At 45.5% G+C, this 27,417-nt stretch overlaps 1 pseudogene; it reads right to left on the minus strand.

The window, feature by feature from the left end:
* Positions 1-176: 176 nt before the first annotated feature.
* LOC101768681 lies at positions 177-27,417 on the minus strand (annotated as a pseudogene).

Raw genomic sequence — 27,417 nt, forward strand, 5'->3', positions numbered from 1 at the left:
CCTCCGAAATATATTATCCTACCAGCAACACTACACTACACCATCTTTTTTTTAAGCAAACCGGACAAATTTGCTGATCCGACACTTCAGAGCATGCTATCAGTTAACTGAGAGTGGTTTCTCATAGGCACTGTTAGAGTCTATGACCAATTGAAACTATCAGTGGGTATGCGAATTCACCGTCCCCACATTATTCGATTGGCTTCGTAGTTAGATATTACATGGGAAAGAAGCTGAGCAGTGTCGTCACATGGATATGCTTCGCTTGAGATGCAGAAAAGAGCACTATATTTGACATAAACCTTTTGAAGTAATGCATCATGGCATTAGAGCAAGTATAATGTTACAGAAGCAGAAGGAATGGAATTAACTGCACAACTTTTACTACAATCTGGCACTTTATTCATGATGCCATTACTTGACAATAAATCAGGTTAGGTATTGCCCCTCACAAAATAGTGTTACTACCCCTGGATCTCTGACAACAAAACCTTAGGGTGCTAATGTCAGCTGGTATTAAAAAGGCTCATTTGCACAATAAAAATTGTTTTTTTTCATGACCACATTGATTTGCCAATGGACAAAATAAAGAGGATTTGGAGATTACCTGTGGGAATCTGGATAAGTTTAGAAATGATGAGAATGCCCTCTCTTCTTCGTTGTCCTTGTATTGTAATGCAATATAAGCTACTACAGGCTATAGCTTCATATGACTACATTCACAGACTATGAACAAGCAAAAACACAAGTTTACGTTGGTGGCTTGCAGAAAGCCATATGATCAAGAATAACAGTACTTTCAGGATAATCCCTACAGAGCTCCTCTAATTCCTGAATATATAGACCAATTCCCTGCATACAAAAGAACAACAAAGAATAATTATATAACTCTGACTTTGTAACAAAGAGCATAATTAAGTCCCTGTTGCTTTATATTCAAGGAGCCTATTCATACAATTTTATTTTGCAAAAAAGATGCAGACAGGATTTTCATGAAGCTCATGTAACAAGTGACTTGTGTAACTAACAGGGCTAAAAATTCGCACTTATCTGGACTATTAGTTTCCTCAGTTCTTCTGGCTCTAGAATGGCACAACCTGACAATAGATAGTATGTGAATCTTTGTTCGAATGTGAGCCCTTCTTCTCCTCTTTACGATGTGAACATATTGCTACATTATTCTTGCTGTTGGAATCCCAAAGTCCAATAGTAACTGCACATACATCTAATAGAGGAATGCATTTTTTACCTTCATCACCATTATTCCAACTGGCGCTCCCAGTTCTCCAGCCTTAGCAAACAATGACCTTCCGACCTCATTAGTCATTTGTTTATTTGAGACATTTTTTTTTGTTTTCAGGCCAGTTTGATCATAAATCAAATTTAAGAAGTAGAGGGACAGTGATGTTCAGTCTCCTATTTGCAAACCTTTTGACCTGATGACCACAAGTTTGGGTTGAACCGGACAACACGGTATTTTTCCTGGTGAGAACAAAGGGATTGTATATTAGAAAATGCTAGATTGAATAATTCCTTTTGCGTTCAAGGAAGTCCCAAACATGTAGATTTTCTAAACCTCATGACTGTTCTGAATAGCACATTTACTTTAAACAGTAACAGGAATCTGCTTATGTTCACAATAATAGGTTTTCTAAACCTCTGTAGAATAGTGAGAAAAAAGAATGGCCTCCATATATCTATTTCCAAATACCAAGAGCAATACTCTGCGCGACTAGTTTTATACAATGGAGAAACCTGAGAATCCTTTTCTGCAGCTAATCCTTCAGTTACAGAAATGTATGCAGGTTCACATCAAGAGCAATGCAGTCCTTCGGTTATAGATTAACATTTTCTCTATAATGAGGAATGCTTTAATCAAGTAACCAACAAATATGGTCTTTGTGCTTTCTGATTCATAAAGATGGAGACTAATTGAGGATGAGCCGTAGTAGCAGTGTATCATCACAACTGGTGGAATGCTTTACTCAAGTAGTAGTAGTGTACAATCATAAAGGGAGGATGATTGAGGAATCTTTACATTTACCGGTCAATTGAGGATGAGCAGTAGCAGTATTGCCTGATCAATGAGATTTAGCATCCGCGCAAAACAGATCGGCAAAAAATACAGTGATGGAAGCCCTTTTTCCTGATGAACGATGAATGAAATTTGACATCAGTACCAGACACAGCAACGAAAATATCCCTTATCCAGATTCACCATATTCGTTAATCACAACTGGAGCATGATTGAGGAAAAAGGCTTTACTCTTACCGGTCAATTGAGGCTGAGCGGCGGCGACGTAGGGAACCGACCTCCCTCTCCAACGGCCGCTCCCGCGCTGGGATGGGATGTAGGGCGAGTGCCCACTTGGCCGGTGTCTAGGGCCACCGAACCTGTGGTGGCAGCGGCCGGGCGGCGCCGCGGCGGACGGCCGCAAGGGTGGATGCGTACAGATGATCCGGGAGGCGATGGCGGCGCTGGCAGGGTTCAGGGAGAGGGTGGCGCTAGATTGGAGGAGACCTCAGTGTCAGGCCGTAGGAGACGATGGTGCCGGGTCGGAGGAGACCTCAGGCCCCGATTGGATGAGACGGCGGCGCGTGGTCGAGGCAATCGCGTGGTCGATGGTGGAGGCGAGGTGGTTACGTGCACCTACCAGATATCATGCAAAATACGGTAAGCACCGTTGAGCCACACGGACTTGCATGCTATTGTTCTGTGCCGCGTCGTCAAATTTCTCTTTAATAAAAAATCTGATGACCAAAGTATATAACCCATGTTAATCTCCTTCACAGGAAAGACTACTTCAATAGCGAAGACGATGCCGTGATGGGCCATGTGGTATGATCAATGGCCACAGTATTCTGCACTTCCCTGCATTACAAGCTTTTGAATTTTGATGTACCATTTGTGTCGTTTCATTCAATCTGGACGCTGGTAAACAGCACTAGATTTCCATTTATCCAGTAATGAGGGACTATGTACTAGTTTGGAAAGAGTATAAGACATAAGTTGCACAAAACACGAGCGGATGTTGTTGTACCTTATTTTTGTATGACAGTGTATACATTTTCTCGGCACGTGCTGCTGAACTTCATTATTCTCCCACTACTAGAGAACTCGGTATTAGTACCGGTTCGTAGACTGCATATCTCCTGAAAATGCATCCGGGATTAATCCGTCGAGATAAAAGGAGGGTCTTTTATCACTGGTCTCTCAACCGGAATATAAAACCCTCCTTTAGTCCCGGTTTGCAAAACCAACCAGGACTAACGGGGCTGCCACACCAGGCGGTGGATAGACCCCTTTAGTCCCGTTTGGTGTTACAAATGGGGACTAAAGGTCTCCTCTTTAGTCACGGTTTGTTTTACAAATCGGGCAAAAGTGCGTGCGTACAGCACCATGCAGGCGCCTGCATGGCGCCTATAATTTCGTGCATATCTCATGTACCCCTTTAGTTAACATTTAGTAGTTGAGAACTTTTTTATAATGAAATCAATCAAACTAGTATTTAAACGAATCAAACAAGTATTTATACAAATACTATACAATTCTTAGGGTACTATATATATATATATACAAATCTAATTAGCGTACGTATTACATATATATACAAACTCAATAAAACTATATATATATCTACGATGATCTTCCCGTCGAGGTGCTAGGAGCGTCTAATTTTCGTCCATCGTAATAAAAGTCTCCTTTTGGATTTACCATCTCGTCCACCAGGAATCCAATGAGACCTTCACATATTGCTGCTACTCTTTCCTTCTTCAAGAGTCCCAATTGAATATTCCACATCTGTAATTTGGATACATATATGTGAATTTTACATGAACAATTGTAGAAAATAAATAACTATTAATAGTTTCATTTTACATACTTTAAATTCGTGCTCCGTGGCCTTGCTGGTCTTGGGTCCCAATAAATTGTGCATGTGCTCATAGACATAGTAGCCACATGGATTATCATTCCCAGGTTCCTGTCTTAAGCACTGTTGTGGGGAAAAACAATTAAGTTATAAATATTCATGCTATAGAATGTACCAAATGTGCAGACTTCATACGTGCCGGGAAGTCTGTTCTCCATGTAAGTTTTCCTTTGAATTGACCTGATCTGTCTACCCGGATGAATTCTCTCCATGCTCTGCGGATTAAAATAATGAATGATATAGTGTTAGGTGAAAATTTAGTAAACAAAATTTTGTATAGAGATAGAGGTCCAGAATTATTACATGTCTAGCGTGTGTTGAACGTCTTGGTACTCCTTCGGATCTCTTCTCAACGAATCGAAGACAGTGACGTGACTTTGATCAATGTTAATAATAATGAGGATCCAGTGGGAGCTGCATATGTAAATGTTCATATATATTAGAGGTAACTAACATGAATCAGGTAAGGAAAAAGAAAACAAATATATACGGTATACACACACTTACTTGAAGTTGTATGGAGGTAGTATGTGATCCTTTAATTTTTGTCTGTCTAAAGAATTGTATACTACCAGCAACGTTTTGTCTGGAAAATCTTGTATTTGGGCTTGGTTCACTATGGATGGATCCATGAAGCTAATATGGAGGTACGCTTCATGTCGGCATGTCCGAATTAGCATCCTACATAAAATGGAAGACGAAGTTAATTAGTACGGCGACGCATGCACAAAAAAATGATATGAGCCAATATTTACATGTACATATAAACGGACACTTACAGAGTCCAGGCGCTCATCAGAGAGACGTCTAGGGCATCATGATGGTACACTTCATATATATCCTTGAATCGTAGCCACAGGACTGCCTCGCCTTCGCCGTGAAAATCTATCGGTTTTATCTTAAGGCCCAACATCTCCCTGTGGTCGGCAGACAATTTCATGTACCATTGATGGAATTCGTACATCTTTGTTGATAGCTTCTTTAGCGAATCAGGGCTAACCATAGGTTTGCCTAGCTCAAAGGTCCATTTCGGTTCACTTGGCGGTGCAGCTAGCAGCTCGACTTTTTTTCCTTTTTTTCTTCTCATCAACCTTTACTAATGCTCGTTCATAGTTCGATAGTAGTGGTTGACTCTTCTTGGTTTGTTCTTGCATCTTGATGAATTTATATAATTCTCTTCGATCTACTGGCGGTGGCTCCATCTCCCTTGCTTTTCTTAATTCTCTCTGTTCTCTCAACCACTCACTAGCTTGCACTAGGATTTCGGTTCAGTGTTCCTCATGAGTCATTGACTCCCAGCGTTCCTCAGGAGTCACCTCAGGCTCCTTTGTTTTCTTCTTACGCTGTCTTGTCTTGGGAGGCGGTAGTCGCGACTTCTTAAATGGTGCTCTTAGTCCCGACGTAGGTGACCGTGGAGGGGTGTTGTTGTCGTCGTCGTCGCTACAACCACTAGGATGTGGTGGAGATGGAGACCTTGATCATGGAGCAGGTTGTGGTGGAGATGATGGTCTGGATGTTTGAGGAGATGGTCGCTGCTGTGGATTTGCGGAGAGTGGTCTTGAGCTCTGAGGAGGTGCCTCCACGCCGGGGATGATGATATAGCGTTTGCGCCATAGAATGATCCCGTGAACCACTTCTCCTAGTCTTGTTGACCCGTCGCCTATTGGGAAGTCGAGCTCTAGACCTTCAAATTGGCTACCAGGGATTCTCTCTACGCCAACACTGGCATAGCCAGGTGGAAGCTCCATGCCATGGCATGTATGATTTGGCAGGATTGGCAATGCACTCTCGTACGCCACCTGGATATCTAAAAGAAATGAAGTTCTTAAACTTCAAATTGCCAAAGCACTCCCGAGGCTCTGGTGCATAAATATTATGTATATATACGTACCTTAATGCTGAGGTTGCCGATCGGTACATGCAGCTCACACGTGGTGCATTGCATGATGGCATCCATAGGGAATAGTTGCTCTTCCACGAGTAATCCTAGCGTATGTGGCTCAGGGAGCCCTGTGGACGCACAGCTGCTCCCGAGGTGTTGAGAAGGGCTGCCAATTGTGTCGGCCATTCGTCTACGGCCTCCCTCCTGCATTCTTACTTCTACATATTGCAGTTTGGATTCTATCGTGCGCCGCCACCTCCCATCCTCTTGCTCCTTTCTTCGGTTCTGGCTTGTGTACTTGTCCAAGTTGCCTCGGAATGCGAACTTCCATGGAACAAGCCCAAACCCTTGGGTACGTCCTGGGTGTTCAGGATTCCCGAGGGCCATTGTGTGCTCATCATTCTCTCGACATACCGTCAACGTCCCATCTTTAACATCTTTAATAATCTTGTCAAGCTTTGTGGCTGCTTCACATAACCGGCCATTGAAGACCAGCATCCCATCATCTGGGTTTATCTCACCTCTATGAGCGTAATACTAAATTTTTGATCGTTCAGGCCAATCAATTGTTCCTGGTACGATACCCCGCTCAATCAGGTCTTTTTCCATCTGATTTCATTTGAGAATTGCTTTGGCGTAACCACCTCGCCCTAGCTTATGGTGGTACTCCTTCCCCCCGCATTGCCTGTGTTCTGGGCGACCTTGTTCTTACTATCTTCGGTGCTCTTGTATCGTACAAATACCTCCCAGTGGTCCTTACACTGTGGATACACAGTAAAATCTGGAGTTCGGCCATTCTTAATGTAGGTGGTATCCAACATCTTCTTAAATGTCTGGAATTGTGTGGCCATCTTCTTTAGTGTCCACACTTTCACATCATTTTCAATATATCCGTCAGGAAATGTGAAATGTTTCTTAACTTCTTCCCACAGCATATTCTTTTCTGGTTCCTGGAGCGCGTATGGATTAGTTGTTTTGCCCTTCCATTCCCTTATGCTGATGGGCACGTTCTCCCTTATGATTGCCCCGATCTGACTCACGTACTGTGTTGCCACTTTTTGGGGAGCAACCGGCCTACCCTCTTCTGTGACTTCCATGATGATAGCCTTTTTTGTTCCAGTCTTCACCTTGGAAGGACCTCGGTGCTTCGGACGAAGGTTCATCGATCCAGAAGGCTAACAGTTCAAGATTCATTAATTAATTAGTACATAGTAATAATGAATAACATCATATATTATATATACAGAGGGTTAAAATATGATCTGTACCTCGTCGGAACCTTCTGCCACGGTAACGTTTTGCTGGAGCTCGGGCTCTTCATTGCCTTCGGCAGACAGGTTGAGAAACATGTCTGCCTGGCTACCCTCTTCATCGGTGTACGCTATGGGAAGGTTGGAACTACTATCACCAGCAATAATCCACTCCATTAGATACCTTCTGGCATCGTCGTCTACCATCGATCTCAACTACTTTGTACATGAAATCATATATAGAACAACCATGAAAAAAATTCATTTCAACAATTTTTTTTGAAATATAAAAATGTAATATACAAAATATAATATACAAAATGTACTATGGAAAATGTAATATACAAAATGTAATACAAAAAATGTAACATACAAAATGTAATATACAAAATGTACTATGCAAAATGTAATATAAAAAATGTAACATACAAAATGTAATATACAAATTGTACTAAATTTTAACTAATTTCTAAGCATTTCAACAAAAATTTGTAAACATGTGTACCAAAGTTCAATTAATTTCTAAGCATTAATTAGCAATAAACAACTATATTCCACAAACAATTAGAAGTAATCTACCAAATTTCTAAAATTAATTCGGGTCGGGGGGATGGCCGGACTTGGAGGTGGGCGCGTCGACGATGAGGATGCGCGGCGACGACGGGGGAGGCGGCCGGCCGGCTGGCGACGGGGACGGTGGTTGCGGCGACGGGGATGACTACGACGATGGGGAGGAGGTGGTGCTGGTGCGCGATGAGGGGCACGCGTGGAGGTCACGGCGACGGGGATGGACGCGCCACTGGCTGTGACGGGGACGGAGGAGGAGGTCGGCGATGATTGCGGGCGAAGATGATGGCGGCGACGACGGAGACGGAGGAGGCCGGCGAATAGGATGGGCCGCCGGCGCCGATGGGGAGCGGCGACGGTGGAGGCAGGCGACGGGCGGGACGAGGACGACGAGTGAAAATTTTGCTAAGTGTTGGACGGGGGGAGTGTAGAAGACACTGTAACTTTTTATACAAGGCCCCCCTTTTGTCCCGGCTTGTAATTGCAACCGGGATTAAAGGACATTTAACCCCGGTTCCTAATACAAACCGAGATAAAGGGGGGCCTTTTATCTCGGTTTATGATCAATCGGGATAAATGGGTACTTCCAGGCGATAATCGAAAAGTCCCTTTTATCCCGGTTCTACTTTATAATCGGAATAAATGGAGACCCCTGTTTTTCATCTGGTTTTTGGAAATTTATTCGATTTATGTTTTCATTGGATTTTAGGATGCAAAAAATAAGCATATTTCAGACATGCAAAAATATATTAAATTAGCAAGTTTGTTTACAATAAGTTTTAATTAGTCATAAATTCTATACTATTTCTTTTTGCTTCTATTTGGAAATTTATTCGATTTATATTTTCACTGGATTTCGGGAAGCAAAAAATAAGAAATTTACATATTTCAAACATGAAAAAATATATTAAATTAGCAAGTTTGTTTACAATAAGTTTTAACTAGTCATAAATTCTATACTATTTCTTTTTGCTTCTATTTGGAAATTTATTCTCGCCGGTTGGAACTTGTAAGCATCGGATCTCGTCGGGTTTCGCTGGATTTCATGAAGCAAAAATTAAAATAAAACTATCCATTACATTGCTAAAATTTTAGATAGAAATACACAAATTAAAATTTCAGAAGCAAACAACATTATACATTATGACAAACTCAAATATTGCTAAAAGTTTACGTAGAAATACACAAATTTAAACTTGAGAGCAACAACAACATGATAAACTATGACAAACCATCCACTAAGTACTATCTAGAAGGACTTCAAGCATCCTTGGGAAGCGAAGACGAAGGTTTCGCTGACGCAACCTCATCAGGTGGTTTATTTGTACCTCCTGCAATGGTAGTACTTATAAGTAGACCTAAAACACCCAGGATTGGCGGTGGAGCATAACGACCACCAAAGGAGGTTCCTAACCCGCCGCAACAGCATCTTCATGACATCTTTGCAAATAACAAAGCATTACTTTCTCCCACGCACTCTTTTTCTTCGGCTTATCATGAGGGCCAATTATGGTTTCCCCTTGCCGTGAGAGGAATGACGATCTCCCCCACCATCGCCACTACATCCAGCATCAGAAGCCATCTCTATGTACCGCAAAATATTTAGCTCATATTTAATTTACAAATAACTAAACTATTAAAAAATTCAATATTTCCCACTTAACGTACTTATTCTAAAAATGGCTAATTGCATACCTCTATCTGAAAAGTACTAAAGTATCAAATTACACCTACAATTTATATGGCTAATTTATAAGTATAAAAAACATATTTACTCTAATTTTTTCCTAATACATAAAATTGAAATAATCTCAATTCTACCTCACATTTACTGTCCATTCTCCCTCATATTCAAACTATCCATCACATTGTAGCTCAAAAACATGTATAAATACAAATCCTCTACATGCTTAACAACAAACAAACTGTTGGCGCTAAAAATCGGTCAACCGAATCCCAGCGTCCGACACACGACCCGGGAGAATCTGCTTAACTCCTGTTTGGGTGATTGCCCTGGTGCGGTTCGTGCGGCGTGCCAGCCAATCTGACCTGTTGATTGGCAAGGAATAATACGTGTCAGATCCAGAAATCACGATCAGCTAAATTTCCGATCTCGAGAGAGCTTATCAGCGAATCGGCCGATTTGCCGTAATAAAGAAATCGGCTATAAGGCAGCCGATCACTGTAGCCTTGTAGACAGAAAACCACTAGAGTAATCGACACAAAGCTAAAGGTAACAACACTAGGAATAGATCCAATCGGCAATATAAAATAAATGAGTTTAATAGCAAAATGTGAACAAAGCCGAAACTACCAATTCCTAGCTAGATAACTGGTGATAAAACTAGAACAACAGGCAAAACCCTATGATTCTAGTAAATATCGATAACTAGTGAATAAATCTAAACGAAACAACAGCGATACGCCCGAAGTTAAAGCTTAGATATTACTTGATAAGCGGAACTTACAGAATTGGCCGGAGATCAAGCTGATGCAGCCCTGCCAACCCGCACGAACTCGTGAAAAAGAGGAAAGTATTGGCAAAGTCGCCTGCTTCAAAGTAAGTACGAGGAAAAAGTAGTTTGTTGTATTGATTTGTTGATGATTACAGATTTACAAAGGTAGCTATTTATAGCCCCGTACAGATGACTTCTTAACCGACTAAAATTCTATCCCTAATTCAAACAGAAAACGAATATTTATAAGCACGATTCGTGCTAGGTTGGTTACTCTACGCTTCATGGGCTGATCTCCCCCTTATCCTTTTATTCCTTTCCAAGCCCATACAAGCCCAATTAACCAATCCTCCTAATCGGCTGATTCCTTATCGGCAAAAGGCAACCGATTGGGACCCCGGCACGTTCGACCCGAAGCGAAACAGAAATCATCGGCCGATCTCGCACTGTAGCACCATTCAACCGATTCCCAACTGTGCTTCTCCGATTCCCTCTCTTCTTGGCGCCGATTTTACTAGTGACGAAATCTGGCGTCAACACATGCCCCCCAGTTTCGGAGTAAAACATAGCCCTTTACTTCGAAATTCTTTATAACCTCCCCTCCGAAACGGCCGCAATGAAAATATCCTTCCGTTTTGCGGTCTTCCAGCTGATGATTGCAATCTTTTCGAAACGGGCACCCACGACAGCCACTACTCCCGAAAAACTCGAAACGCCGGCGTGGTGAAAATTCCATTTTTACCCTCCTTCAGGCATCCTTTAAATAGCGCTTCACCCCGCACTTCATCTTCAAGCTCACGTCTCTCTTACCCAGCGCGCGCGTCCTCTTCTTTCTTCAGCATCTTTCCCTTGCCGCCGAAGCCTTCTAGCGCCACCCTCCTGTTACTTTTCCCCTTCTCCTCCAATGGCGGCTCCTTCCGGCAGCTCTCCAGCGCGCGACGTTCCGGAAGTAGTACCCCCGGCGGTAGTAGCGACGGCCGTTGCTCCATCCACAGAAGAAGGAGCTTCATCGGAGATCCCAATGGCGATCCCCATCACGGCCTCATCGTCCGCATCTGCACCGGCGACCACGCTGACCACACAGAACTTCATCCCAGAGGTTAATACCGAATCCTTCTTCTATCAGCGATGCATTTACTTTAGATCTATTTCTTACTTTTTTACACCCCCTTTCCTTTTTTAGGCAGTTAGGCATCGCATTACCATTCATCTTACGGGAAATCCCGGCCTTGTTTGTCTCGGACCTATGGGGAACCCAGATCCAATAGAGCTTATCAATTTGGAAACCCACAGGATACCCTTCAAACTGTCCGACATGGACTTAGATAAATGGTTGGGTACTTTTAGGTCCTGGCCGAATGAAACCCCAGGTTGGAGGGAGTGGTACCAACGGGTAGCCGCGTCGAAGAGCGTCTCATGGGAGGAGCTCAAAATCGGCCAGTGCATCAACCTATCCTTGTCCCAGATGGAGAAAAATGAGCCGTTGGTAATAGCGGCTTCTTACTTTTGGTCTGATGCACTTAATGCCTTCTTATTTGGGCACGGACCTATGACCCCAACACTGGCCGATGTGGTTCTGTTGACCGGCCTTGACATTTCTTCCCCGGACACACCCTTCCACCTTCTAGCCGCAACGTCACATCGGTTTGACACAAGAGGAATCGGCAGGTGGAAGGGATTCATCAGAAGTAATAAAAGAACCGGGTCTGTTGAGAATAGGGAGCATACGGCCTTCTTGATGATGTGGTTAGAAAAACATTTCTTTTGCGGAAGAGCCGCCGGCCCGTCAACCAATACCCAGGCCTTAGCTGAAGCACTGTCCAGAGGAAACCATGTCCCTCTTGGGAAACATTTACTAGGGGCGGCGTACCACATGCTCCATCAAATCGGCATCAGACTATCCAAGGGGGAGCCGATCGGAAATCCAGGCGGACCCTGGTGGTTCATCAACTTGTGGCTGAACCTTTACGTGAGCGAGATCACTCAGCAGAGGGTGGACCGTATGATGTTTCCCAACATCGAATCGGTAGAAGACCCTACCGAACATCGCCGATGCATGTCCTTTGGTGAAGCGGCATCAGCCTTCCCAGGTTGCACGTATTCTGCTACAAAGGTAGCCGAGTACTTTCGATGCTTCTATAACGGCTTTAATGAAGATGCAACCATTTGGTTTCCTTATCGGCGGGATGACCCGGTCTTTGAACTCCCAACCTGCTTTGATTCGACCACTGGCCGTTTTGACGAAGAGCTCAACGAAGAGTTAATCAAGCCAGGAATCTTGCCAGCCAACTTCTTTTCGGGGAAAGATGCCCCCACGTATGAGTTCTACAACCCTTCTGTTGCAGCACGTCAATTCGGCATGGGTCAGCTGCCGATTCAAGTGTATTTTGCTGGCCGAATCAAGTTCAGAGATGAGCTCACATCCGGTCTGGATTACAGTCGAGTACGAGACCGGATTCCGGACTCCAGCACCATTGACCTGAACAACTGGATAGTAGCTCCCTTTGCTGTCCAGCCGTTCAAACTCTGGTGGGCCGATTGGAAGCAATTTCTCTTCTGCAATTCGGCATCGGCATACTGCAACCTCCTGGATCCAGCCAACATCGACCCGAACGCCGAGGTATTTTCCTTAGCCGATTTTTACTCCTCTTAACGTGATTGAATACTAATGGTTTTATTATTTCTTCAGGCCGAGAATCGTACTCCTCCAACACACAGCCGGAGCGGACGGCTAATAGAGAGTCATCATCCATACACCTCTTATCCTCTCATCAACTATGATGCTCCGTCCGTGGACGTGATTGCTGGCCGATCAAAACAAGTTCAGAAGAGGATTGCCAAGAAGACCAGTCGCCGAGTCCGAGCCCGTATAGAATCGGCAGATCCTCCTGTGCTCGTATCGGCAGAGACTCCAGCTACACCACCCTCTCAGGCCATTAAAGATGTCGATACCCAAGTCGTCGCACAAGCTGGGGCAGCCGCCGCGTCATTGTTGTTAGAGGCCATTCAGGTAAAACTAAGTTCTATTCCTCCCGATTGTTATCCTGATATTAACCCTTCTTATCTTAGACTGCACAGAGCACTCCCATGGATACCCAACAATCGGCAGCAGCCCAATCGGCCATCGACGCGCCCCCGCTTCCATCTGTTGAGGTATAGCACTATTTCACCGATTTTCCTTGGTATTTGCATAATGTACATATTCAATTCTCTGACATAGGCCATCGGCACACCAAGTGCTCCTCAACCACCGGTATTTTCTCAGGGAGCTGGTCCAAGCACCGCGCCGATCGTTGTGTAGTCTTCTTCTTCTGACGAACCCATGGCACAAGCCCCTGAGCAAGGCATGACGGCTTCCAAAATGCAGCATGAAGAAATTCGCTTCAAAGTGGTAAGTTATATTCTAGCTTTATTTAGCCGATTTACTTTTACTTTCAGCCGATTTATTTCTTCCTCTATTATTTCTAGGAACAAGACACCCCCGACAACAGCCTCTTCTCTTTTGCGGTTGCTCTCTCCGACGATGAAGAAGTCGCTTCCCGCCAAGTTGCCTTGAGTTCCATCCCTGACGACGTCCGAGCCAAACTTGCTAGTATCCGATCCCTCCTTCAAGGGGACATCGGCCGATTAGTAGAAGATGCTTCACCGATTCGGCAGCTCTTCGGTGACGTCAGCGGACGAGTACCAGAAGAGGCGGAGGAAGCCTTGGCGCCGGCGGCATTCATCGAGTCTATGAGGATCCCGGTCTTCAGAGCCCTTTGTCACATGGCCGATCGCGCCAAGCTGGCCAAGACTCGTGAAGAGGAGGACGCGTTCAAGCGTCAAGCTCAAGAGGCGCACCGGCGTATCCATTTTCTGGAGGACTCCCGCCCGGGGATCATCGGTGAGATAGACCGCCTCAAACGTTGGAGGGCAGAGTTCGCCAAGGAGATGGAGCAAGTGACCAAAGCAATCAGTACCGAAGAGAAAAGGCTCCAAGAACTCCCCTCTGTCATTGCCGATTTGAAACGGGAGAGGCAACACTTGGCCCACGAGGCCCTAAAACTCTATCAGAAGTCCCTGGATCGGCGGATGAAGACCAACGGGTCCTGGATTCTGCCGATCAGATCCGGCGTCGGGTGATCACGGCTATCGATACCCTTCTGGGTAATCTGTAAAACACTGACTGTTTTGTACGAACATTTATTATCTGCTTTGACCGTCCTTCGTGATGCCCTTTCTATTTATTACCTTTCTTATTTACGATGGGACGTATCCTTACCAAATTTCCACGCCCCTTCTTCTTATAAGTACCGGCCTAGGCACTTCCTTCCGAGAGTACCAGTTTGGCTTTCGGTTTTGTCCCCTTGCTCCTCTCGTCGGCGCGTCTTTCTGCCATGTCTTCGTCGGCTTCTTCCTCCTCTGTCAACCAGGTGAAACCTTGGCTTTGACTCCCCTTTCTCTTTTTAGATCTTAGGAAGAAGATACCCCTTCTTATTCCTTCTTTGTTTCAGCCTCAGCGTCTTAGCCCTGAGCTCATACGCGCCATCGAGCTCATACACTCTGAGGACCCATTGTCGTCAGAGGATAAGGAGCTGATCAGGGCTCATCATGACGAACTCCGAGACTATGTCACCGCGGAGGCTCGTGTGGTCTTGGAGTTTGTGGAGAGTAATGGTAGCCGGCAATCTTCAACCGACAGGAGCCATCCGCTTCCTCCGCGAGTCGTTCTTGAAGACGCGGCGGCAGGAACTTCACGCCCGGCCATGGATCGGAGCCATCCTCTCCCTCGTCAAGTTGAAGCGGAGGCTTCAATGAAAGAAATAGAAGAAGAATACCTCCGACTCATGAACGAGTTGGATCGGACTGGGAGGGAGCGCAAGAAGAAGAATAATTAGTTATTTGTATTTTTTGTTCTAAGGGTGACTAGTGTTTTGTCGGCCGTGTAACCCATCGCCCGTACCGAATGAATACATCGGCCGATTTGGACGACTATGTGTTTGAACCGTTTTGTGTCGGCTGTGTGTGATCGTGTTATGGTTAATCCCTTATGCTCCGACCCATATACTGGGGTACTATCTTTTTAAGTACCTTCCGTTCAGAGCTCTAGTAAATTCTTCTCCCTCTATTGTTTCCAAAATGTAAGCATTCCCTGGAGCACATCTGCCAATTTTATACGGCCCTTCCCATGTAGGGGACCATTTTCCGAATTTAGGATCTTTCGACCCAATCGGCAATACTAACTTCCATACTAAGTCCCCAGGGGAGAATTGTTTGACTTTGACCTTCTTATCGTACCACCTGACTACTTTCTTTTTGTTTTCTTCAATGCTTATCAGAGCTCTCAATCGTTGGCCAGCCAAATCATCAAGTTCCCTTTTCATAAGTGACGAGTAGTCATCGGCCGTTAACTGGTCCTGGAGCGAAATACGCCTCGATCCCGCCCTTGATTCCCATGGTAGTACTGCATCGTGACCGTACACCAACTGATAGGGAGATAACTTGGTAGCCCCATGACAAGCCATCCTGTACGCCCATAGGGCCTCAGTCAAACATAGATGCCACTTCTTTGGCTGTTCCTCGATTTTCCTTTTGATCAACTTGATTATCCCTTTGTTGGAGGATTCTGCCTGACCATTGGCTTGGGCGTAATACGGAGAAGAATTTAATAATTTGATTCCCATATCGGTTGTAAATTCCTCAAATTCCCCCGATGTGAACATTGTTCCCTGATCGGTTGTTATAGTCTGAGGGATGCCGAATCGGTAGACGATGTGATCCCTTACGAAATCGGCCATGATAGCCGATGTCACGGCTCTTAACGGAATTGCCTCTACCCATTTGGTAAAGTAATCAGTAGCAACCAGAATAAATTTGTGCCCTTTGCTTGATGGTGGGTAAATTTGGCCGATAAGGTCTATTCCCCATCCCCTGAACGGCCATGGCTTGATAATGGGATTCATAGCCGATGCGGGCGCACGCTGGACATTCCCGAACTTTTGACAATCCTGGCACCCCTTATAATATTTGAAGCAGTCTTCGAGGATAGTTGGCCAGTAGTACCCATTATTCCTGATCATCCACTTCATCTTATGGGCCGATTGGTGTGCTCCACATACCCCTTCATGGATTTCTCCCATCAGAGTCTTGGCCTCCTCTATTCCAAGGCATTTGAGTAGAACACCGTCGATCGTTCGGTAGAACAGGTCGTCTTCGAGCAGTACGTATTTAGTAGCATGAAAACGTACTCGTCGTTCCACCTTTTTAGACGGATCCTTCAGGTAGTCGGCAATTTCTTTTCGCCAGTCATCGGCCGCGAGTTCTAGAGCCATAGCGCCTAGAATTGGCCGATATCCAGACGCGTGTTGGGCGAGCTTGTTGGCGCCCTCGTTGTGATCCCTTGGGATGTGCTCGATTACTGCCGATCAAAATTCTTTTAAGAGCTGTAAGCAATCTTCGTAATAAATTCTTAATATGTTGTCCTTGCATTCGGATCTTCCGGTCAGTTGATCCACAATAAGCATGGAATCCCCGTTGACTTCAACGACTCGGCCTTGACTTCTCTTAATAGTTGTAGGCCCTTCAATACAGCTCGGTATTCTGCTTGATTGTTAGTAGCGGTAGCTTCTATCGGCAGAGAAAAATCATAGCTTGCCCCCCGAGGCGATATGAGAACGATGCCGATTCCTGATCCGACCCCACATGACGACCCATCAAAATATAAAGTCCAAGGTGCCGGCTCTACGAGGGCAATCTCCGGTCCGCAGTGTTGGGAGACGAAATCGGCCATGACCTGACCCTTGATGGCTTTTGCCGATTCATACCGTAGGTCAAACTCTAACAACGCTAAGATCCATTTGCCAATTCGTCCTTTCAAGATCGGCAGTGATAGCATGTATTTCACTACATCCTCTTTGCATACGACCACGCATTCTGCCGATAGTAAATAGTGCCTGAGTTTAGTGCATGAGAAGTAAAGGCATAGGCACAACCGCTCCACTGGAGGATATCTTGTTTCTGCGTCCAGAAGTCTTCTACTGACATAATAAATTACCCGTTCCTTGCCTTCAAACTCCTGGACTAGAGCCGACTCAATAGCTTTTTCATCGGCTGATAAGTATAGCTTGAACGGCTTGCCAGTCTGAGGAGGAACCAACATCGGTAGTGAGACCAAGTATTGCTTGATATCTTCCAATGCTTTGCGCTGCTCCTCCCCCCATATAAATTCTTGGTCAGGCTTTAACTTCAACAGTGGCGTGAACGCCTGAATCCGCCCAGATAGATTAGATATGAATCTTCTGATGAAATTCACCTTGCCGATTAAAGACTGCAATTCGGTTTTGTTCTGCGGAGCCACGACTTTGTTGATGGCCGCTATGGTCTTCCGATTGATTTCAATCCCTCGCTCGTGCACCATGAATCCTAAGAACTGTCCGGCGGATACGCCGAAAGCACATTTATTGGGATTCATCTTAAGCCCGTGTTTCTTGGTGCACTCTAGCACTTTTCGCAAATCGGCCAGATGCTCTTCATGTCCTTTGGACTTAACTACGACGTCATCGATGTAGATCTCCACCAGAATGCCAATGAGCTTGTGAAATATGTAATTCATGGCTCTCTGATACGTAGCACCAGCGTTCTTCAAGCCAAAAGTCATCACCACCCACTCGAACAAGCCAAGGTGGCCTGGACATCTGAAGGCCGTTTTGGGTATATCCTCTTCGGCCATAAGTATTTGATTGTACCCAGCGTTTCCGTCCATGAAGCTAATAATCTTGTGCCCCGCGGCAGCGTCGATCAGCACATCGGCCGTCGGCATGGGGTAACCATCCATCGGTGTGGCCTGATTAAGATTCCTGAAATCAACGCAAACGCGTAGCTTTCCATTCTTCTTGTACACTGGTACGATGTTGGAGATCCACTTGGCATAACGGCATTGCCGAATAAATTTTGCTTCGATTAGCCGAGTTATTTCAGCTTTTATGTCTGGTAAAATTTTAGGATTGCGGCGCCGTGAGGGCTGTTGGTACGGCCGATACCCTGGTTTTATGGGTAGCCGATGTTCAAAAATAGATCAGTCTAAACCGGGCATCTCATGATACTCCCAAGCAAAACAATCCTTAAATTCCTTTAACAAATTTGTCAATTTACACTTGTATTTTGGGTCTAAATTTGCACTAATATACGTCGGCCTTGGTTTGGTACCATCGCCTAAGTCTATCATCTCTAATGAATCGGCCGACGTGAACCCGTGCCCTAGCTTCCCATCTTCTCGGGCGAACTGATCCATCTATTCTGAGTCTTTGGAGCCAACTGCTCGGATCGGCTGTAGGCCAAAATCGGTGACCTTCAGGAAATCGGTCTCCCATATTCTGCCGGATATGCACCTGACGGTTTCGCAGCTCCACTGCTGCGTGTCGGCTGCCGCGATGCTGTATGCGGAATCGGCGTTGACTACCTCGATGTTGTCGCTGACCCATTGTACGAGACATTGATGCATTGTTGACGGGATACAGCAATTTGCGTGTATCCAGTCCCGTCCGAGTAGCATGTTGTAGGATCCCTTGCCATTAATAATAAAAAAGGTGGTAGGAAGGGTCTTACTGCCGATGGTGAGGTCGACGCAGAGAGCACCGCGAGCGTTTGACACGTTGCCCTCGAAGTCCTTGAGCATCATGTCCGTCTTGGTCAAGTCGTCATCGCTTTTTCCTAGCTTCTGGAGCACAACGTATGGCATGATGTTGACTGCAGCTCCTCCGTCTACCATCAATCTGGTGAGGGGCGGCCGTCAACATGCCCTTTAAGGAACAACGCCTTCATGTTTTGTCGTTCGTCATCTTCGGGCTTCTCGAACGTGGCCATCATCGGCTCCAAAGCCAACTGTGCCGTCTGTTCTTCTATTGTCGATACATCCTGTTGATCGGCGGGAGTCATGAATTCCATCGGCAGTATGAAAACCATGCCGATCTCGGCTGCCGATTCAGTACCCACCGATTCGTCGTCCCCTTTATCGTTTCTTTTGGGGCGCCACACCCGAGGCCTTCCTTCCTTCTTGTCCGTCGTGCTCTGTTGTTCCTCTTCTTGCTGTTCCCATTGGCGGAGACGTTGGATTCTTCATTTTTGAGACTTGGTCAATCCATCGGGACACCACCTGGGGTTTATTGGTCTGCCCCCTGACTTGGCGCGTTCCCACTCTGGTTTGCGTCCTAACGGGTTTTCGTCTGTCACCCGAGCATCGGCCATCTCTTCGAGCCGGCTGTGAACGTTGGCCTTGTTTTCTGACCGGTCATGCCGATCAGTCCAGCCCCCCTGCCTGTCATGGCGTCTGTCTTCCGACCGATCATATCGGTCACTTCTGCTCCCCAGCCGATCACGTACGGGAGGGCGCTGGTCATCTTGGTCGCGCCAATTCCTGCTGATCGGTTCTGGCCTTCCGTCTCTGGAGCGAGACCTGTTGAACGGCCGATTGCCACGATATGGACCGTTGCATTCTGGGCAATTATCGGCCGAAGGTAGCCTGAGGTTGTTTTCCCAACAGTGGATGAAGAAAGGGCACCTCCAGTGATCTTCGTGCCGTCGCATTGCTTCTTCCCGGGACCTTGAGCGTTCATGCTGACGTTGATACTTCTGGAGCAGGAACTGGGAAGTAATGTGTGGCTCTTCCGATTCTCCATCGTCATCCTCCATCCGCCGCTTCTTCTTGGCATCTTCAGGCGTAGCTTGATTTCTAGGGTCGACGGCGCCACTCTTTTTAGCCGATTCGGACGTCAGCACTTTTGTTTGGAGTGAATTTTTTCCGGTATCAACCATGTTGGTGGGGAAGGGGTGCTGGTCGATTTTCATTGGCTTGGCCGATTTTGTCGGCACTTCAAATTTAAGTCTGCCCTGCTCGATGGCCGACTGTATCTGCTGCCTGAAGATTTTGCACTCATTAGTATCATGGGATGTGGCATTGTGCCACTTGCAGTATTTCATCTTTTTCAACTGTTCGGCAGAAATCGGTCAAAAGTGTGTTGGCGCTAGAAATCGGTACAGCATCCGACACACGACCCGGGAGAATCTGCTTAACTCCTGTTCGGGTGATTGCCCTGGTGCGGTTCGCGCGGCGTGCCAGCCAATCTGACCTGTTGATTGGCAAGGAATAATATGTGTCAGATCCAGAAATCAAGTTCGGCTAAATTTCCGATCTCGAGAGAGCTTATCAGCGAATCGGCCGATTTGCCGTAATAAAGAAATCGGCTATAAGGCAGCCGATCACTGTAGCCTTGTAGACAGAAAACCACTAGAGTAATCGACACAAAGCTAAAGGTAACAACACTAGGAATAGATCCAATCGGCAATATAAAATAAATGAGTTTAATAGAAAAACGTGAACAAAGCCGAAACTACCGATTAGGTAGTTTCCTAGCTGGATAACTGATGATAAAACTAGAACAACAGGCAAAACCCTATGATTCTAGTAAATATCGATAACTAGTGAATAAATCTAAACGAAACAACAGCGATACGCCCGAAGTTAAAGCTTAGATATTACTCGATAAGCGGAACTTACAGAATCGGCCGGAGATCAAGCTGATGCAGCCCTGCCAACCCGCACGAACTCGTGAAAAAGAGGAAAGTATTGGCGAAGTCACCTGCTTCAAAGTAAGTACGAGGAAAAAGTAGTTTGTTGTATTGATTTGTTGATGATTACAGATTTACAAAGGTAGCTATTTATAGCCCCGTACAGATGACTTCTTAACCGACTAAAATTCTATCCCTAATTCAAACAGAAAACGAATATTTACAAGCACGATTCGTGCTAGGTTGGTTACTCTACGCTTCATGGGCTGATCTCCCCCTTATCCTTTTATTCCTTTTCAAGCTCATACAGGCCCAATTAACCCATCATCATAATTGGCTGATTCCTTATCGGCAAAAGTCAACCGATTGGGACCCCGGCACGTTCGACCCGAAGCGAAACAGAAATCATCGGCCGATCTCGCACTGTAGCACCATTCGACCGATTCCCAACTGTGCTTCTCCGATTCCCTCTCTTCTTGGCGCCGATTTTACTAGTGACGAAATCTGGCGTCAACACATGCCCCCCAGTTTCAGAGTAAAACATAGCCCTTTACTTCGAAATTCTTTATAACCTCCCCTCCGAAACGGCCGCAATGAAAATATCCTTCCGTTTCGCGGTCTTCCAGCTAATGATTGCAATCTTTTCGAAACGGGCGCCAACGATAGCCACTACTCCCGAAAAACTCGAAACGCCGGCGTGGTGAAAATTCCGTTTTTACCCTCCTTCAGGCATCCTTTAAATAGCGCTTCACCCCGCACTTCATCTTCAAGCTCACGTCTCTCTTTCCCAGCGCGCGCGCCCTCTTCTTTCTTCAGCATCTTTCCCTTGCCGCCGAAGCCTTCTAGCGCCATCCTCCTGTTACTTTTCCCCTTCTCCTCGAATGGCGGCTCCTTCCGGCAGCTCTCCAGCGCGCGACGTTCCGGAAGTAGTACCCCCGGCGGTAGTAGCGACGGCCGTTGCTCCATCCACAGAAGAAGGAGCTTCATCGGAGATCCCAATGGCGATCCCCATCACGGCCTCATCGTCCGCATCTGCACCGGCGACCACGCCGACCACACAGAACTTCATCCTAGAGGTTAATACCGAATCCTTCTTCTATCGGCGATGCATTTACTTTAGATCTGTTTCTTACTTTTTTACACCCCCCTTTCCTTTTTTAGGCAGTTAGGCATCGCATTACCATTCATCTTACGGGAAATCCCAGCCTTGTTTGTCTCGGACCTATGGGGAACCCAGATCCAATAGAGCTTATCAATTTGGAAACCCACAGGATACCCTTCAAACTGTCCGACATGGACTTAGATCAATGGTTGGGTACTTTTAGGTCCTGGTCGAATGAAACCCCAGCTTGGAGGGAGTGGTACCAACGGGTAGCCGCGTCGAAGAGCGTCTCATGGGAGGAGCTCAAAATCGGCCAGTGCATCAACCTATCCTTGTCCCAGATGGAGAAAAATGAGCCGTTGGTAATAGCGGCTTCTTACTTTTGGTCTGATGCACTTAATGCCTTCTTATTTGGGCACGGACCTATGACCCCAACACTGGCCGATGTGGTTCTGTTGACCGGCCTTGACATTTCTTCCTCGGACACACCCTTCCACCTTCTAGCCGCAACGTCACATCGGCTGGACACAAGAGGAATCGACGGGTGGAAGGGATTCATCAGAAGTAATAAAAGAACCGGGTCTGTTGAGAATAGGGAGCATACGGCCTTCTTGATGATGTGGTTAGAAAAACATTTCTTTTGCGGAAGAGCCGCTGGCCCGTCAACCAATACCCAGGCCTTAGCTGAAGCACTGTCCAGAGGAAACCATGTCCCTCTTGGGAAACATTTGCTAGGGGCGGCGTACCACATGCTCCATCAAATCGGCATCAGACTATCCAAGGGGGAGCCGATCGGAAATCCAGGCGGACCCTGGTGGTTCATCAACTTGTGGCTGAACCTTTACGTGAGCGAGATCACTCAGCAGAGGGTGGACCGTATGATGTTTCCCAACATCGAATCGGTAGAAGACCCTACCGAACATCGCCGATGCATGTCCTTTGGTGAAGTGGCATCAGCCTTCCCAGGTTGCACGTATTCTGCTACAAAGGTAGCCGAGTACTTTCGATGCTTCTATAACGGCTTTAATGAAGATGCAACCATTTGGTTTCCTTATCGGTGGGATGACCCGGTCTTTGAACTCCCAACCTGCTTTGATTCGACCACTGGCTGTTTTGACGAAGAGCTCAACGAAGAGTTAATCAAGCCAGGAATCTTGCCAGCCAACTTCTTTTTGGGGAAAGATGCCCCCACGTATGAGTTCTACAACCCTTCTGTTGCAGCACGTCAATTCGGCATGGGTCAGCTGCCGATTCAAGTGTATTTTGCTAGCCGAATCAAGTTCAGAGATGAGCTCACATCCGGTCTGGATTACAGTCGGGTACGAGACCGGATTCCGGACTCCAGCACCATTGACCTGAACAACTGGATAGTAGCTCCCTTTGTTGTCCAGCCGTTCAAACTCTGGTTGGCCGATTGGAAGCAATTTCTCTTCTGCAATTCGGCATCGGCATACTGCAACCTCCTGGATCCAGCCAACATCGACCCGAACACCGAGGTATTTTCCTTAGCCGATTTTTACTCCTCTTAACGTGATTGAATACTAATGGTTTTATTATTTCTTCAGGCCGAGAATCGTACTCCTCCAACACACAGCCGGAGCGGACGGCTAATAGAGAGTCATCATTCATACACTTCTTATCCTCTCATCGGCTATGATGCTCCATCCGTGGACGTGATTGCTGGCCGATCAAAACAAGTTCAGAAGAGGATTGCCAAGAAGACCAGTCGCCGAGTCCGAGCCCGTATAGAATCGGCAGATCCTCCTGTGCTCGTATCGGCAGAGACTCCAGCTGCACCACCCTCTCAGGCCATTAAAGATGCCGATACCCAAGTCATCGCACAAGTTGGGGCAGCCGCCGCGTCATTGTTGTTAGAGGCCATTCAGGTAAAACTAAGTTCCGTTCCTCCCGATTGTTATCCTGATATTAACCCTTCTTATCTTAGACTGCACAGAGCACTCCCATGGATACCCAACAATCGGCAGCAGCCCAATCGGCCATCGACGCGCCCCCGCTTCCATCCGTTGAGGTATAGCACTATTTCACCGATTTTCCTTGGTATTTGCATAATGTACTTATTCAATTCTCTGACACAGGCCATCGGCACACCAAGTGCTCCTCAACCACCGGTCTTTTCTCAGGGAGCTGGTCCAAGCACCGCGCCGATCGTTGTGGAGTCTTCTTCTTGTGACGAACCCATGGCACAAGCCCCTGAGCAAGGCATGACGGCTTCCCAAATGCAGCATGAAGAAATTCGCTTCAAAGTGGTAAGTTATATTCTGGCTTTATTTAGCCGATTTACTTTTACTTTCAGCCGATTTATTTCTTCCTCTATTATTTCTAGGAACAAGACACCCCCGACAACAGCCTCTTCTCTTTTGCGGTTGCTCTCTCTGACGATGAAGAAGTCGCTTCCCGCCAAGTTGCCTTGAGTTCCATCTCTGACGACGTCCGAGCCAAACTTGCTAGTATCCGATCCCTCCTTCAAGGGGACATCGGCCGATTAGTAGAAGATGCTTCATTTTTCTCCCTCTCTAAAGTATAAAACAAAGCTTAACAACAATAAATGAACGGAGCATGAAGTAGCTAAAATTCATAACACTTTGGATGGGTGAAATTCCCACGGAAATGAGGAAAAAAAATTTCAGTAGCACCTCCCCTAGGCTTGCTTCGGCGCCATGGAGAGGATTCACTTCTCTGTCTTTGTGAAGTGGAGTGGCTCGGGCTGGAGGACTGGAGGAAGAAAGGGTACTTGTAAATAAGATTTTATCCTGGTTGGTAAATCCAACCGGGACAAAAGATTAGCTAATCTTTTGTCCGGATTGGTGGTTACTCCCGGTTGGTAACCCCAACCGGGACAAAAGCTTCAACCTTTTGTCCTGGTTGGAATTACCAACCGGGAGTAAAACGTTTAAACCGAGATTAAAGGGTGGCCTGTAGTCCCAGTTGTAAAAAAGGAACCGAGAGTAAAGGTGCGCCCCATTCCAGCCTACCATGGCGCACCCTCTTTTCTCCCAGGCCGAAATTAAACCGAGAGTAAAGGGGGTGGTATCTAAAGTCAGTTCTCTAGTAGTGTTCCGTCAGTTGAAGATACTGGGTGTCAAGATTTGCCTACTGTAAACAGATAGCCTGAATCTGCTGAACATATGGAAAAGAGTTTGACAACCCAGCGGCTGATGATGTGCATTTGCCATATTGTTTCAGAGCTTTAGATGCTCACTCGACAAATCCAAAGTCTTCAAGGTCAGATATTTAGGCGAACCAGATACAGGCAAGAAATAGCTCTGGTTTTTGACGACAAAGAAACTGAAGGGATTGCGAGCTGGCTCCAAAGTGCACAAATGGGAGGATAATGCTGGGCTTAGTATTTTACAGACAAGCCGATGCTAAATTGAAATCATGTTGGATCCATTCAATTTGAATTGGCACTTTCTCCACCATAATTACCATATGAGACTTAACTATCCCTTAAACTAAGATCTAACAAGCCACTAGCCTTCCACGATGGTCACAAGAAAGTAAGAAACTTCCCTACTTGATTTAGTTGACCTTGCTCCATCAACTGAATTTTTCTTGCGCCTGAGGCACAAGCTCTCGGTCTCACCTGCACAGGAAACGCCGCTCCCCAGCAAAACATACTGATTTCAGAAAATAACATCAGCTGATTGAGGAATCATTTGTCCCCACCAAACAATTATTTCACAAAAAAAACAAGGACAGGGATTAACTAATTAACACAACTTTACCAGTTATTGGCCACAATTGCAAGAGGAAAAAAAAGAAAACCACTAAGAGAAGATGAACTCAAACACGAGGCATATATGTGGTATCACAATTCACAACCAAGAAATTTACAGAGCTAAACAAAAGCACAAAACAGATATATGGGGTGTAAGGGATCATATGTAAGCAACAAACTCCTTGGTTACTGCAGCAGGATGTGAAGACCCACCATTTAAAGGTTGGTTCATAAGAAAAATAGTTTCGTTGGACACAGTTTTCAGATAGCAAAATAAGTATTTTGGTTCGAACTTTGCACCGAGGGTCAAGTTCATCCTTTAACTTTTATATTGACCAATCTAGTCCCTCAACTTTTGATTTTGGATCAAACTTGTCCTTTGTGCTAATATCGAGCTCCATATTAGCATGAAACTGATGAGAAAAGTCTTTTATACCCTTGGCTCTTCCTTTCCCTCTTCAATTTCCACGTTAGAAGTACAATAATAGTACGATCCAAAATAAATATGAGCATATATATGTTTATCGAGAGAGTATGAATACATACGTTGATCATGTATACCATACCATAAGGATGTGAGCACATGTCAATTTCAATTTTAAAGCGTGCATACATATATTGAATTGTATATATACCAAAATAATATGAGTACATACTTGTTTGATTACATACATTTTGCATATCAAAGTTGTATGAGCACATGCATGACTTAAAGAGTATGAGTAGATACATTTTTTAGAAATTATATTTTGTGTTAGTTAAAAAATACATTGTTATGTGTATGTATTAAGGGAGTATGAACACATACATGTTTGATCTCAAAAGCCAAGGGCAAAAGTGACTTTTCGCATTAGTCTCATGCTAATATAAAGAACCACATCAACATAAGGATGAGTTTGACTCAAAACGGAAGTTGAGGGACTAAATTGATCAATCTAAAAGTTAAGAGACGAACTTGAGTTAAGGACCATAATACCTATTTTACAAATTGTAAAATATAAGCAAAGCACTACCTAGAGCGTGCTTATACAAGCAGCAACACCGTGGACACCATATTCCTTGCATAATACCTTCTTTGCCTGGCAAGACTTTACATCAATGCTGAATATGACGCCGTCCAAGGCGACCACATAAAGTGGGTAGATATATATCGGAAACCACCAGGTAGGTGGAAGCGTGGAAACTTCCACCATGGATCATCAGATCAGACATGTACAGTGCAAGTAGCTAGGTACAGTCCCTCAAACCATTTTTCATATAACCTCCTCGTTATACTGTACGCTACCTACTTCCCGACAGTACTATCTCAGTGCAATAAATTCGACCTTACAGTTGCAACCAGCTAATAGTTCGAGTTGCAATCAGTCTAACTCCGAGTTGCAAATACTGTAGTCCACCTACTTCCCTGGTCGCATTAAATTTGACTATTCCTAACTCAGTTCAATAATATGACCCCGCGGTTGCAACTCGAGTTGCAATCAGCCAATCATTTGAGTTGCAATCAATCTACACTCTGAGTTGCAAATATTGTACGCCACCTACTATGGTCATGAGTTGTAAATTTGAACGGGGCTAGCAATACATTCGGAGGTGAGGAGGGTCTAATAGGAAAAAGTGTTTAGTCGTGCGGACGTTAAAATGCAAAATGGTTGCTTACGATGCACCACACCACAGTCCATGATGGAAGTTCCCACGTTTTCACCTGCCATGTGGTTTCCACCACATGTCCTCCCCAAAAAGTGGGAACTAGAGGGCATCAACAGGAAGAAGAGTCTCAAACTCGATTACTCTGGTTTGAGTCCATCTCACATCTCCGTTGGGATGAGCCTCCAATCCTCCATCGACCACAGGTTGAGCGCGGACCGCTCCGTTCTCGTGATTCGTGAATACTAGCCTGTTGTCGTCCTTCTCGACGAGCTCGTCCACCAGCAACGGCGGCGTCGCCAT

This window comes from Setaria italica, chromosome IX (assembly GCF_000263155.2).
Source record: "Setaria italica strain Yugu1 chromosome IX, Setaria_italica_v2.0, whole genome shotgun sequence".
Lineage (NCBI taxonomy): Eukaryota > Viridiplantae > Streptophyta > Magnoliopsida > Poales > Poaceae > Setaria > Setaria italica.